The sequence below is a fragment of the Pongo abelii genome, chromosome 18 (assembly GCF_028885655.2).
Source record: "Pongo abelii isolate AG06213 chromosome 18, NHGRI_mPonAbe1-v2.0_pri, whole genome shotgun sequence".
Classification (NCBI taxonomy): Eukaryota; Metazoa; Chordata; class Mammalia; order Primates; family Hominidae; genus Pongo; species Pongo abelii.
This window is the reverse complement of record NC_072003.2, coordinates 22,718,428-22,730,820: the sequence shown is the minus strand read 5'-3', so window position 1 is coordinate 22,730,820 and position 12,393 is coordinate 22,718,428. Positions and strand designations below refer to the sequence as shown.

At 42.4% G+C, this 12,393-nt stretch overlaps 1 long non-coding RNA gene across 1 annotated transcript in view; it reads right to left on the bottom strand.

Moving 5' to 3' along the window:
- Positions 1–1,139: 1,139 nt before the first annotated feature.
- The window catches only part of LOC134760425 (uncharacterized), a 146,191-nt gene continuing 134,937 nt past the window's right edge, over positions 1,140–12,393 (bottom strand). The window contains exons 3-4 of the long non-coding RNA XR_010137840.1: positions 3,097–3,162; positions 1,140–1,516 (exon numbers count right to left, since the gene is read on the bottom strand). This is a non-coding gene — a long non-coding RNA (uncharacterized LOC134760425). The remainder of the gene's footprint in view (positions 1,517–3,096; positions 3,163–12,393) is intronic.

Below are 12,393 nucleotides of genomic sequence, written 5' to 3'. Positions count from 1 at the left end.
GAGGTGGAGTTTTCAGAATCCCATGAGCTGATCGCTTCCACAGAATCCTTTAATAATGGAAGCCCTGCATAGGACAAGAAGACCTGGAATCTGCCTGCAAGAGTCATCCCCCATTCCTCTTGGGAACCACCAGGGTGAGAAACAATTGTGGGTGCTTTATCAGACTGGCTTCCCTGAATAGCTTCCCAGGGGGGCACATTCAGGAGCCCAGCCACCACCAATAGAAATAGCTAATGTTTATTTAGCACTTACCATTTAACACTCACAATAACCCAATGAGAAAGGTACTATGATGTCCATTTTACAAGTGAGGACACTGAGGCACAGAAAGATAGAAGATGTAAGTCATTGGCAAGAGAGGAGGTGTGCTCTGGAGGAACACAAGCCCTGAGGTTAGGCTGATATGGATATAAATCCATGTGACCTTGAAAACAACTTCATTTCACTTAGCCTCAATTTCCCTATCTATAAAATGGGAACAATTTATGTCTATTTCATTCACCTATTCTGAGTATTTAGTGAAATATCACCTGTGAAGTCTAATATAATGGTTGCAATTGGATTTAGAGTAATACTAGCAATTATTATTGCTTTTTGTTTAGATACCAGTTTTTTGTTTGTTTTTGTTGGTTTGTTTGCTTGTTTGCGTTACTGGTACCTCTTTCGCTTCCTGGCAGTAAATAGTTCTTTATTTTTTTCCTTGAAGAACCATGGTTCTCCCACTTTTAGATGGTTTGGGGGTGGAGGGAGGTATAAAGAGGAGAGGTTCACTTTTAACTGACATCCACTTTCCCCAGATATGGCCAAGGGCAATACTACATCCCCATGCCATCCTCAAGTTTCAGATCTGGGCACATAACCCATACTGGACCAGTAAGTTTCAGACTGGAGGCTTTTGATTGAAATACTGGGCAAGAAATGCTTTCCTTCTGATTGAGGTTGCTAAACTGAGAGATTATAAATTTGGATCTGCAGAGGCCCACCAAAATAAAGCAACACAGAAAAAAATTATATCCCAGAGAGGAAGGGAAGGATTAGATCTAAATGACATTATTTAGATCCCCGAATCTAGGCAGGCCTGAAGGGAAAATGTGGACCTTTCATTTACAGGGGCCAATAAATTCTCCCTTTCTGCTTCACCCTGTTTGAAAAGCGATTGTTTTATTTCCCAAAGAGTCCTGACTGATATATCTTCTCAAGTAAGCATCTCTAAAAGACAAACGAGGCCACGGTATTAAGACTTCTCTTTGCAACTTTCCACCAAATGCCAATTCTCTTTTCTTTCTTCCTTTTCATCACTTCATCACCTTTGACCGCCTCTTCTGTTTTGAGTCACTTTCTCTTGCTCTCTTCCGATTCATCTTTTTCCTACATCTTTGGTGATGTGTAGACCTCAACTCTGCCTTTGCTTGCTCCACATGTTCTGTGGGTGATGAGGGGGCTGAGGTCAAGTCCAGGGCACTTGGACCAAGGCAGGCACCAGCAAGCCTCTGTGCAGGGAATGATGCTTAGACAGCTATGCAGAAACAGAGCCAGGCACATGAAACTCATGTCAGAAAGGGTTTGTAATAAGGACTTTAGCTGCCTTCTGCAAAGCTCAGCATTTCTGAACAGCATGCATATTCCCTTGGCCTCACTAACTAGCCTACTCCTTTAATTGTGGGAGGGGAGTATATTTATATTTGCTCATTAAGTGCTGCTATAATAGCTTGTATAGTATGAATGTTTATGTCCCCCCAAAATTCATGTGTTGAAATCCTAACCCCCAAGGAGATGGTATTAGTATGTAGGGCCTCTGGGAAGAGACTAGGGCAGAGCCATAGTCTCTTCTGTTTTCCCCACAAACTCTCTTGACCCTTCTCCCCCAATCCAATCTTTATTGACATCTGGAATCACATTTTTTAAAATTATAACTGAATAAGATTAGTGCCCTTCTAAAAGACCCCTTAGAGTGCTCCCTTGCCTCTTCTGTCATGTGAGGTTACAATGAGAGGATCTTCATCTATGAACCAGAAAGTAGGCCCTTAACAGACACCAAATCAGCTGGTGCCCTGATCTTGGAATTCCCAGCCTCCAGAGAACTGTGAGAAATAAATTTCATTTGTTTATAAGCCACCAAGTCTAGGGTATTATTATCGTAGCCCCCAAGGACTAAGACATTATCTTCAAATCACAACAGTGGAAGTCAAATGTTCATTGGTTGCTTAGAGGATATTAAGCTTTATAGGCCAGGCTCGGTGGCTCACGCCTGTAATCAGCACTTTGGGAGGCTGAGGCGGGTGGATCACCTAAGGTCAGGAGTTCAAGACCAGCCTGGCCAATGTGGTGAAACCCCATCTCTACTAAAAATACAAAAATTAGCCAAGTGTGGTGGCAGGAACCTGTAATCCCAGCTACTTGGGAGGCTGAGGCAGGAGAATCACTTGAACCCAGGAGGTGGAGGTTGCAGTGAGCCGAGATTATGCCACTGCACTCCAGCCTGGGCAACAGAAGCGAAACTCTGTCTCAGAAAAAAAAAAAAAAAAGAGAGAGAGAGAGAGAGAATACTAAGCTTTAGAAATACGCAAACAATATGAAGGGTAAACTACTGTAACAAAGCTGCTGACTCTTTCAGGAAGCCTTTCATGACCACCTGCCACTCACCAAGGCTAGGATAGGTGTTGTACCTTGGTGCTTCCACATTACTTTGATCTTCCTCTTTCTTAGCACAGTCTTTTGGTTGCCAGTTGCCCATCAGTCCACAAACTCTTTACAAAAGGTCATTTCTTATTCACCTTTGTATCTCTAGTGCTATAATGGCTGAACAGTGGCTCCCCAAAAGATATGTTCATGTCCTAATTCCCAGAATCTGTGGACATTACCTCATATGTAATGAGGTAATTTTTCATATGAGCAAAATATGTGATGAAGTTAAGGATCTTTAGAGAAGAAGTTAATCCTAGATTATCTGGGTGGGCTCTAAACACAATCACATGTATCCTTATAAGGTAGGCACACAAAGGAGAGAGACACAGAAGAGGACATCATGTGTTGTAGTCACAAGTCAAGGAATGCCAGCAAATACTATAACCAGAAAGAAACAAAGAATGGTCTCACCCCTGGAGCCTCCAGAGGGAATGAAGCCCTGCTGACACCTTCATTTCAGACTTCTAGCCTCCAGCACTGTGAGAAAATAAATTTTCGTTGTTTTAAGTCACTCAGTTTGTGGCAATTTGTTACAGAAATCACAGGAAACTAAAGCAAGTGCTTTGCACAAGGTTAGGCATGTAGTAGTCAAGGGGGCCATATTGATTTCACCAAACTCAACTCAGATCAATTGGTAATGCCTGGAGGATGGGGTTGAAAGTACTGAGTCTGGATCCTCAGGACTTAGAGAACGATTGATTAGTGATGCCTGCTGTAGGTAAGGAAACAAAACACATCAGCAGGAAGACTATGTATTTGTACTTCCCATAAGGATGCTCAAAAACAGTTGCTAAATTAATAATAAACAAATGATCCACAAGGGGATCCCCATGAGGCTGGAGTACTGAGATTGCCTAAGTCTCCAGAAGTCTCTGAACACAGCTCAGCTCTGAGCATTCTGAGACCTTGAGAAAATCCAAGGCTTCTGTAGGGGAAGAAGAAAGAGACCAAATATTTATCAAATCTGTATCTTTCTTAGCTCTTTTCTCTATTTCATCTCTCCTCCAGACAAGCTGAGCAGGCAAAACGAATGCCCTGGGTCCAAGAATGCAGGTCTTTGGCCAAGAAAAGCCCCGGGGGTGCCCATTTGCTTTTCTTGGTGTGTGTTTGGGAACGTGTCAGTTATGACTACTTCAGCTGTAGCTAACATAATTCAGAACTTAAACTATCTTCAACAACTGAGAAACGTGTCATCTCATCTACAGTTTGTCCCAGTGAAAGCAGGCTGCGGGAGTGGGTGGTTTATCCACTCAGCAATGCTATGAAGGACCCAAGTTCTTTTTGATTCTCCCCTCAGTCATCCTTATGGCTGGTGTCATCCTCAGTTTTGTGTTACTTTACTTTCAGATGACAGACATGTGTGGGGATAAGAAAAATCACTTCCTCTCACTCTCCTTCAGGAGCCCTAAGCTTTTCCTACAAGTAGCCTGCAGATTTCCCATAACATCCTATTGGCTACACTGGGGTCACATGCTCCTTGGGAACCGTTTTTTGATTGGGGAGTGGGAACAGGCCCAGACCAATCAGATTTGCTCCTTGTACTGGGGGTGGGTCCAGCTTCCTGGAGACTCTTGGCTGGGTCAGGGAGCAGAAGGTGTTGAAAGCAGGGGTAGGCAAGGGAGGAGCGACTGGATGCTGGGGTGGGGGTTGGGGCAGACAACGACAAACATAGAAGGATTAAAGGTACAGCTTTGGATCTGACATCTCTGAAAAAAATCCTGAGCCCTTCAGGCTAAGGTACCCCACTTCCACCGTAATCTAAGGCACGACCATCTCTTGACAGACCCACTGCCACAGCATCTCCCATTTTCCCCACATCCTCTGTTGACCACCCCCCGCCCCGATTTATTTTTTTCCCTACATTTGGAGTCGCATTTTTAAAATGTACAGATAATCATGCCCAGTATCCTCCAATGGCTTCCCACTGCTCTTATGATAAAGCCCAAACCTAACATTGACTTAAGTGGCCCCGCATCATCTGGACTCTGCCAACTCCTCCAACATCACCTTGGGCCACTTTCTTCCCTCCCTCACCAGCCTTATATTTATGCCTTGATTTTGTTCCTTCAACTGCCTTGAAGTTGAAGAAGCTCTTTCTCTTCTTTTTTTTTTTTTAATTTTGATGAAATCTCTTTCTTTTCTTGAGGCCTTTTGCAATAGGCTGTTTCCTCTCCTAGCCCACTGTCTTTGCTTAACAAATGCCTTCTCACTGAACGAAACTTTTTTATGTCCAGAGTTAGTCAGCTTCTTTGGATATTTGTTCTCAGAGCACTCACTCCTTCATCACATTTATCACAATTGTAATTACAAAGCTTTTTGTAATTAATTAATATACATATATTCTGCCAGGCTCTGTGGCTCACGCCTATAATCCCAGCACTTTGAGAGGCTGAGGTGGGTGGATCACCTTAGGTCAGGAGTTTGAGACCCACCTGGCCAACATGGTGAAACCCTGGCTGTATTAAAAGTACAAAAATTAGCTGGGCGTGGGGTGTGCGCCTGTAGTCTCAGCTACTTGGGAGGCTGAGGCAGGACTTTCGCTTGAACCCAAGAGGCGGAGGTTGCAGTGAGCTGAGATTGTGCCACTGCACTCCAGCCTGGGCCACAGAACAAGACTTTGTCTCAAAACAAAAACAAAAAAACCCTCTCTGTCTCTCTCTGTCTCTCTGTCTCTCTCTCTCTCTCGCTTGAACCTGGGAAGCAGAGGTCGCAGTGAGCCAAGATCACGCCACTGCACTCCAGCCTGGGTGACAGAGTGAGACTTCATCTCAAAAAAAAAAAAAAAACAATAAAAAAGAAAAGAAATATAAACTTTATATTGGGCAGCCATGTAGACAGCTAAAACTCGGGAGTATATTAAAGCAAAGAAGAAAGAATAGTAGGAAAAAATTATCACCACCTTGAACAAAGTTAGGCAATTTATTGCTTCATGTAGTCCCTAAAACGTGGTTAACAATCAGACCTCATAAGGGGCAGAGACACTCTGGCCTCAAGAACAAGGAGAACTAGGACAGACTCTCCCTCCATCTTCATCTTAGCTTCTTTTTATCTGTCACCTCTTTCTCAGTGTGACAGCTCCTGAGTTATACATCTTACAATACCACACTTGGAGAGACAGACTGGCCCTCTTCATCATTTCCTGAGAAAGTACAATGCCCACTTTGAATTAAGCAACCGTGGTTGGGAGACAATAAGAACGTTTTACTAAAACTAAACAGATTAACATAGATGTCTCCTATATGACAGACAGACAGAATGAATAAATGAATTTGAACATCAGTACCTATCATCATTCATTTCTGGCTAATATTTCACGTGCCAACTCCTTGCAGGCCCAAGCCCATGTCTGACACCTCTATACGACTCTATTCCTATCTTCCCAGACAATAGGATCATTCAGTGAACATTTGTTGAGATGGAGTCAAAGAATCAATATTTGACTTTAATGTCAGTACCATAAAGATGATTGCTAAATACATAGCGAGGCTGAGTGGGAAGACTTAGCCAATGTGCAATGGAAGGTAACAGTGAACTTGGAAAAGCCCCAAGGCTGCGGTTTGCTGACTTGGCTCTTTGTGTCCAGCTGATAGGAGATCCTCAGGGTGCAATAAGGGCAGCACGTGCTAATTGAGGCCAGAAATTATCTTCATTACCAGAGTGTTTCTGTTATCCTTTACATCTAAATGAGACCCAGTGGGGTAAATTTGGAACATGATTATCAGGGATTTTGCGAGGTGGTTCATTAACATAATTCCCCTGATTAGAAACCAAAGAAGCTCTTGTTGAAAATTTTCCACTAAATATTACAAGGCTATAATTCCTGCATCATTAGGTGCCTACTTCTGAATTCTCATTTCAAACCTTCCCCTGTGATCTGTGAAGGGCTCAGCTCTGGAGACCTTCCCTTCATCTAACAATTATTGAGCTCTTATGTGTTGAGTACTGGGTTAGGTGTCGAAGATACAGAGATATAAGACAGTCTTTGACCTCAAAAAGCTCACAGTCTAATAGGAAGGACAGACAGGCAGACAGGCAATTGCAATGCAAAGGAGGTATGGGGTGTGTGTGTGTGTGTGTGTGTGTGTGTGTGTTTGTGTGTGTGTGTATGAGAGAGAGAGAGGAGAGGCAGAATATGAGCAAGATGCAAGATGCTTTAGGAAAAGCTAACAACTTCTCATCTTCGTAGAGAAAGTCGAGATGGGGGAGGAAGGTCAGGGAAAGCTTTCTGAATGAGACAACCCATTAGCTGTTTTGAGAATCAGCAGGTTAAGATAGGAAGACAGGTGTTTCTGGCTGGGAGACAATAATGTACGAAGGCCCAGAGGCTTAAGAGACAATGACAAGTCTAGGGACATGCAGGTCATTTAGAACTTAAGAGAACAAATTGAGCAGTGGGACAGGCATATCTGTATTGGTGCAGAAGTTGATGGGGAGGTCAAATCACAACACACCTTGGAAGCCATGATAAGAAGACATTTTTAAGAGCCAGGAAAAGAGACAGCGTAATAGGTGAAGAATGACATTGACCAAAACCACTTTACATTTTATGCCTAGGGTATTATCCTCCCAGCAAAAGTCCTTTATTTTAATCCTAAAAACTTTTCCACCATCACGCCAATCTCCACCATCTTAATATGGCCATAATCAGAGAAACCAAGTTATAATTTGACTTTGCCTGTTGGCCACAGTTGATGGCATGGAGGACAATAACCTGATTCAAGCCGGAACAGCCAGGCTTCAGGAATGTCCTGAAATTGGGTGCAAAATGTTGTAAGTATGTTGGGGAGTGAGAGCACCCTTAATTTTCTCAGCTTATCAGAGGGTGCATTAGTCAGGGCTCTCCAGAGAAACAGAACCAATGGATATATAATAAATATGTATCTTATAGACAGATACATAAGCAAGAATTTATTATGGGATTGGTTCACAGAATTATGGAGTCCAAGAAGTTCCACGATCTGTGATCTGCAAACTGGAGAACCAGGCAAGCTGGTGGTATGATTCAGTCTAAGTTCAAAGGCCTGAGAACCTGGGAGCCCACTGGTGTAAGTCTTGGAGTCTGAAAACCTGTGGACCAAAAGCTCTGATGTCCAAAAGCAAAAGAAGATGGATCCCCCAGCTCCAAAAGAGAGAATGAATTTGCCTTTCTCCTACCTGTTTATTGGGCCCTCCACAGATGGCATAAGGCCTATCCACATTAATAAGGGTGATCTCCTTCACTCTATCTACTGATTCAAATGTAACCTCACAGACACACCCAGAAATAATGTTCTACTAGTTATCTGGATACTCCTTAATGTGGTCAAGTCGACACATTAAACTACACTGTCATTTTCTGGGTCCACACTGGAAGGTGGGGGTTGGAGTGACTTTTCTAGCAACACAGAGCAGGACTCCCAGCCTCACATTTTTTTGCTTGCTCGAGCGAAATAGGAGAATGGTTTTGCCAAGCACAAATCACCTCCATGCCCTCTGCTCCAAATATTCTGCTAGCCTTTTCATTATTTCAGATCCACCCCCATCTCACTTATTTTTGTTTGACATGATACAGCATCTATCTCATGAGAAATGGTGAAATGGACTGTAATAAATATATTGCTTCAGTGAAGAAAGTTGACAGGAATATAAATACGGGGCATGATATATAAAGCCCACACATCCCAGTGGCCTCATTTATTAAAATCTTGCCATGCTAAATTTACAAAGAGTCCTCCTCTCTATATGTGTGCTCATAAAATACCGCTTATGCTGTTACTCACATCTACACTCTCCTTGGTTTCACTAGTAGCTGACTTTTCTGGATGTACACCTCAAGGACTGGTTAATGCCCTCAGGGACTTGGCATTTAGGTGTGTTCAGGGTAGGATTTAGATTTGGATTACCGTGAAGATATGACATTCTGGTCAAGATTAAGATGGAATTTCTCAAGGAATTGTGTTCTCTGTGTCATTTCTATCATTAGCCACTCACTGAATTCATGCTGAGCCAGACTTCCAATGAACAAAATTCATTGATCTAATTAATATTTTCTGAACATGTACTATGTTTTAAGCATGAACAGGACAGAGATGAATTATCTACAGCTTTTAAAGTACTCACAATAGAATGAGGGGCATACATGTATAAATATACAGTTTAGACACATTGTGATAAATGGTGTGATTGGAAAGGCAAATCACCATAATAGCTGAGGGTCTGTGTGGGCCAGGCACTACATGTTTTTATACCTCTGTTTTGTATTTACATAGAAATCTCCACTTTGCAATTGGGGAAAATGAAGCTTACAAGATGAAGGAGCTTTCCTGAGTCCAACAGTGAGGAAGCAGTGGTATTGAATTTGAATCCAGAACTGTTTGATCCTAAAGACTGCACTTTATTCTCTGGTTTCTGGTTCCTTTTTACCCTGACCTTTAAGATGGCTTTGGACTCCCCAGGCAGGCTCAGTACGGGATGGTAACTAATATACATTGAGGTCCCCCTGCTTACCTGCTTGAACCTGTTACGTCTTGTCTCTATTCTCCCCACTCCCTAGATAGACACTTGAAGGACTTTCTTGCATTGCCCTTGGCCCCTGCTGGTGTAGACCTATTGGTTATTGCCTGCCCATCACCCATTTCCTTTTCACCTTGTAATGGAACCCTTGTATCCTTTTTGCTGTCCATCCACATGCTCAGATGGAGCCAGGCCTATTCACATGACCCAGGCGTAGGCAAGCCCATGATACTCACTGGTTCAGTGAAAGGCATGGGATCCATTCCAACTTAATCGAAACAAATTTGGGGCTGTGGCTGGAATTGGGAAAGAAGTGCTATCTGTTTGCTGGGTTGCTTAGGAGACAGAGTGTAAGCCTGAAGCTTCCCATGGTCTTTCCTGTGTCTCTTTGGGGAGAATTTACTATAGAATGCAATCAACACAGAGAAAGTAGAGCCAAGAGATGGAGAGAAACAGGTACCCAATTCCCTTTCAGTTCATTTTCAGCCTTGGATATCACCACTCTTGACACTTGTTCCACTATGGACTATCAAGGTACATGAGTCAATAAATGTCTTTTTTTTTTTTTGATTAAGCTAACTTCATTTAGGTTTCTTTTGTTTCAATCAAAAGAGTCATAATTAACATATCCACCAATCTTGTCTCTGAACTCCTATACTTGGGTAAAGTCTGCCATGTCACTTAGCTCCTAAAATCCCCACCAAATAGCCAGCTCTCCATCTGGGCAGCAGAGCAAAGGAGAATTCAGTCAATCTCAGACTCAGAATCCTGTCAATTCAATCCGTCATCTTCTTCAGTAAAACTAGGAAGAAAAAGTTAAGAGAAGTCTCTTTTATGGCTCAAGGAAAAGACTACCTCACAACCTTGGGTATTTTTAAAGCTATTCTCCAATATGAGTTTCTAAAAGAAAGGTGTGTGTTGGAAAGCTAGGTATCTGGATTTGAAATAAACAAAATTTCCTCTCATTATATAGTGCCATCAGCATCCTGGGTCCTTACAGTCTTCCAGGATAGAAATCAAGGGAGGTCACCAGACAGAGCAGCAAAGAGAAAGCGAAAGCTTTATTTTCACTTGTGCACAAGGGGAGTCAGTACTGCAAAAGGGAAAGGGTGAGTTTTTCCCCGAGGGTAGTATATGGGTGAGTTTTATAGGGCCTTTCTATAGGAAAGGTTTTGTCAGGGCATGTGTGGGAGGCTTTCTCTAGCACCTGCACAGTGGCTTTACATGCTTCTTCATACATCACATGTGACATTAGCATTTTACATCTCCACCCCTTCACGTGAGTTTTATCATTAAAATGAGGGTGGGGTAATTACAAGCTGAAGTTTAAGTCTAACCGCACATGTGGGACCCAGGGAAGTTCATAGGCCCCGAAAGCAGGATCTTGTGGTTCATAGCTTCTTGGGTCTTTTTTTTTTTTTTTTTTTTTTTTTGAGATGGAGTCTCGCTCTGTCACCCAGGCTGGAGTGCAGTGGCACAATCTCATCTCACTGCAAGCTCCGTCTCCCGAGTTCCTTCCTGCCATTCTCTGCCTCAGCCTTCCAAGTAGCTGGGACTACAGGCGCCCACCACCACGCAAGGCTAATTTTTTTTTTTTTTTTTTGTATTTTTAGTAGAGACGGGGTTTCACCATGTTAGCCAGGGTGGTCTCGATCTCCTTTCTTGGGTCTTTTGTTGCTGATGAAAGTTAGGTAAGCTACAGCTTGAGTAAGGGGCTTTTGTTCTTTTTTGCTAAACCACATCAAAACAGGAAACCAGCCATCCTACCTGTCTCAATAGGATTAAGTTAAAACAAAAAGTGAAATAGAACTTTAAAATATAGTGTTAATTACAAAAAAAGGAAGGGAATGAATGATACTGATCACACACCACCAAGTAAGCATATCAAAATCACACACATGGAGAAAACAGCACTGCATATTTTAGAAGTAAACATGCATTAGGGATATATGTCAAAAGCATTTGAGTGGATGCCTATGGGGAAGGGGTTTAGGAATAGGGACTGGGAGTGAATGGGGTAGAGATAAATAAAATGAGAAGGCATCGTGTAGACCAGTGGCAATGGTGTGCTGTGATGAGAAGCATGAGAGATTCAGCTCTCTGCATCCAAGGTTATAAACAAGAATGAAAGGCAGGAAAGAGGGGAAAAGGAAAAAAGCCTAGAATAAAACATTCCAGTATGTTAACAGTAGTTGTACTTTGATCAGGGATCATTTGGTTATCAAGAAGAGAAACTCACTCAAGGAAGCTTAAATTAAAAGAGGATTGGTTCTATGGACACAACTGTAGAGAGCACAAGCTGATCTCAAAGAACTATAATCTTTTGGGTGTTCTCTCACCTCACTCTTTTTCAGAACCACATGTTCTGTTAAATCTGCCTCTCATCCTAACTGCTTCCTCTTCCTCTCATTGCAGACCAGCTTCCTTGCTTACACATCCACTTACACAATATCCATCATGGAAACTCCACTGGCAACTCCACATTGGGACCTCTCTCAATGGGTCACGCTCCTTTGCAGTTCAGCAACCCTACCTTCCCGCACCTAACTGACTCAGTCTCTGTGACCCTATTTTAAATTGGAGAGAGACAGATGTAACTGGCCCACCGTGAGTCAGCTATTTACCCTTGGTTTAAACAGCTCTGGTAAAAGTGAAAGGCAGTGATGAAAGGAAATGAAAATGGGTCTGGAAGCTAAGAAGATCGTGGGAGGTAAAGATTAGTATATCTTGTACGCACTGTCCCTCAGCACTGGGATTATGGATGATTACTTTCTTTATACGTTTTAGCATTATCCAATTTTCCTAAAATGACATGAGTTAGGGATAGAATGATTAGTGTTTAAAGGGACAGGCTCTGGATCCAGACAAAACTAAGTTCAAATTCTTGCTCTTCTACTTCCTAGTTGTGTGACTTGAGCAAATCCCATCACCTTTCCAAGCCTTATCTGAACTACAGGGTGTTAACTTTCTTATAAGCTATCGTAAGCACTCAGTGAGATATGTAAGCACAGCATTGAGCACAGTGTCCCATTCACAGCAATCACTCATGAAATGCAATGACACATTATTATTGTACATAATTCTTATAATTAAACATTCTTTAAAAATTAAAAACAAAATCCTCACAGTCACATGTCAGTTATCATTATTGAGCTGGCAGGACAGGACATTTGCTACTGCTGTTTTCCTACTCCATTCCTCCCTGGAACATAGAAT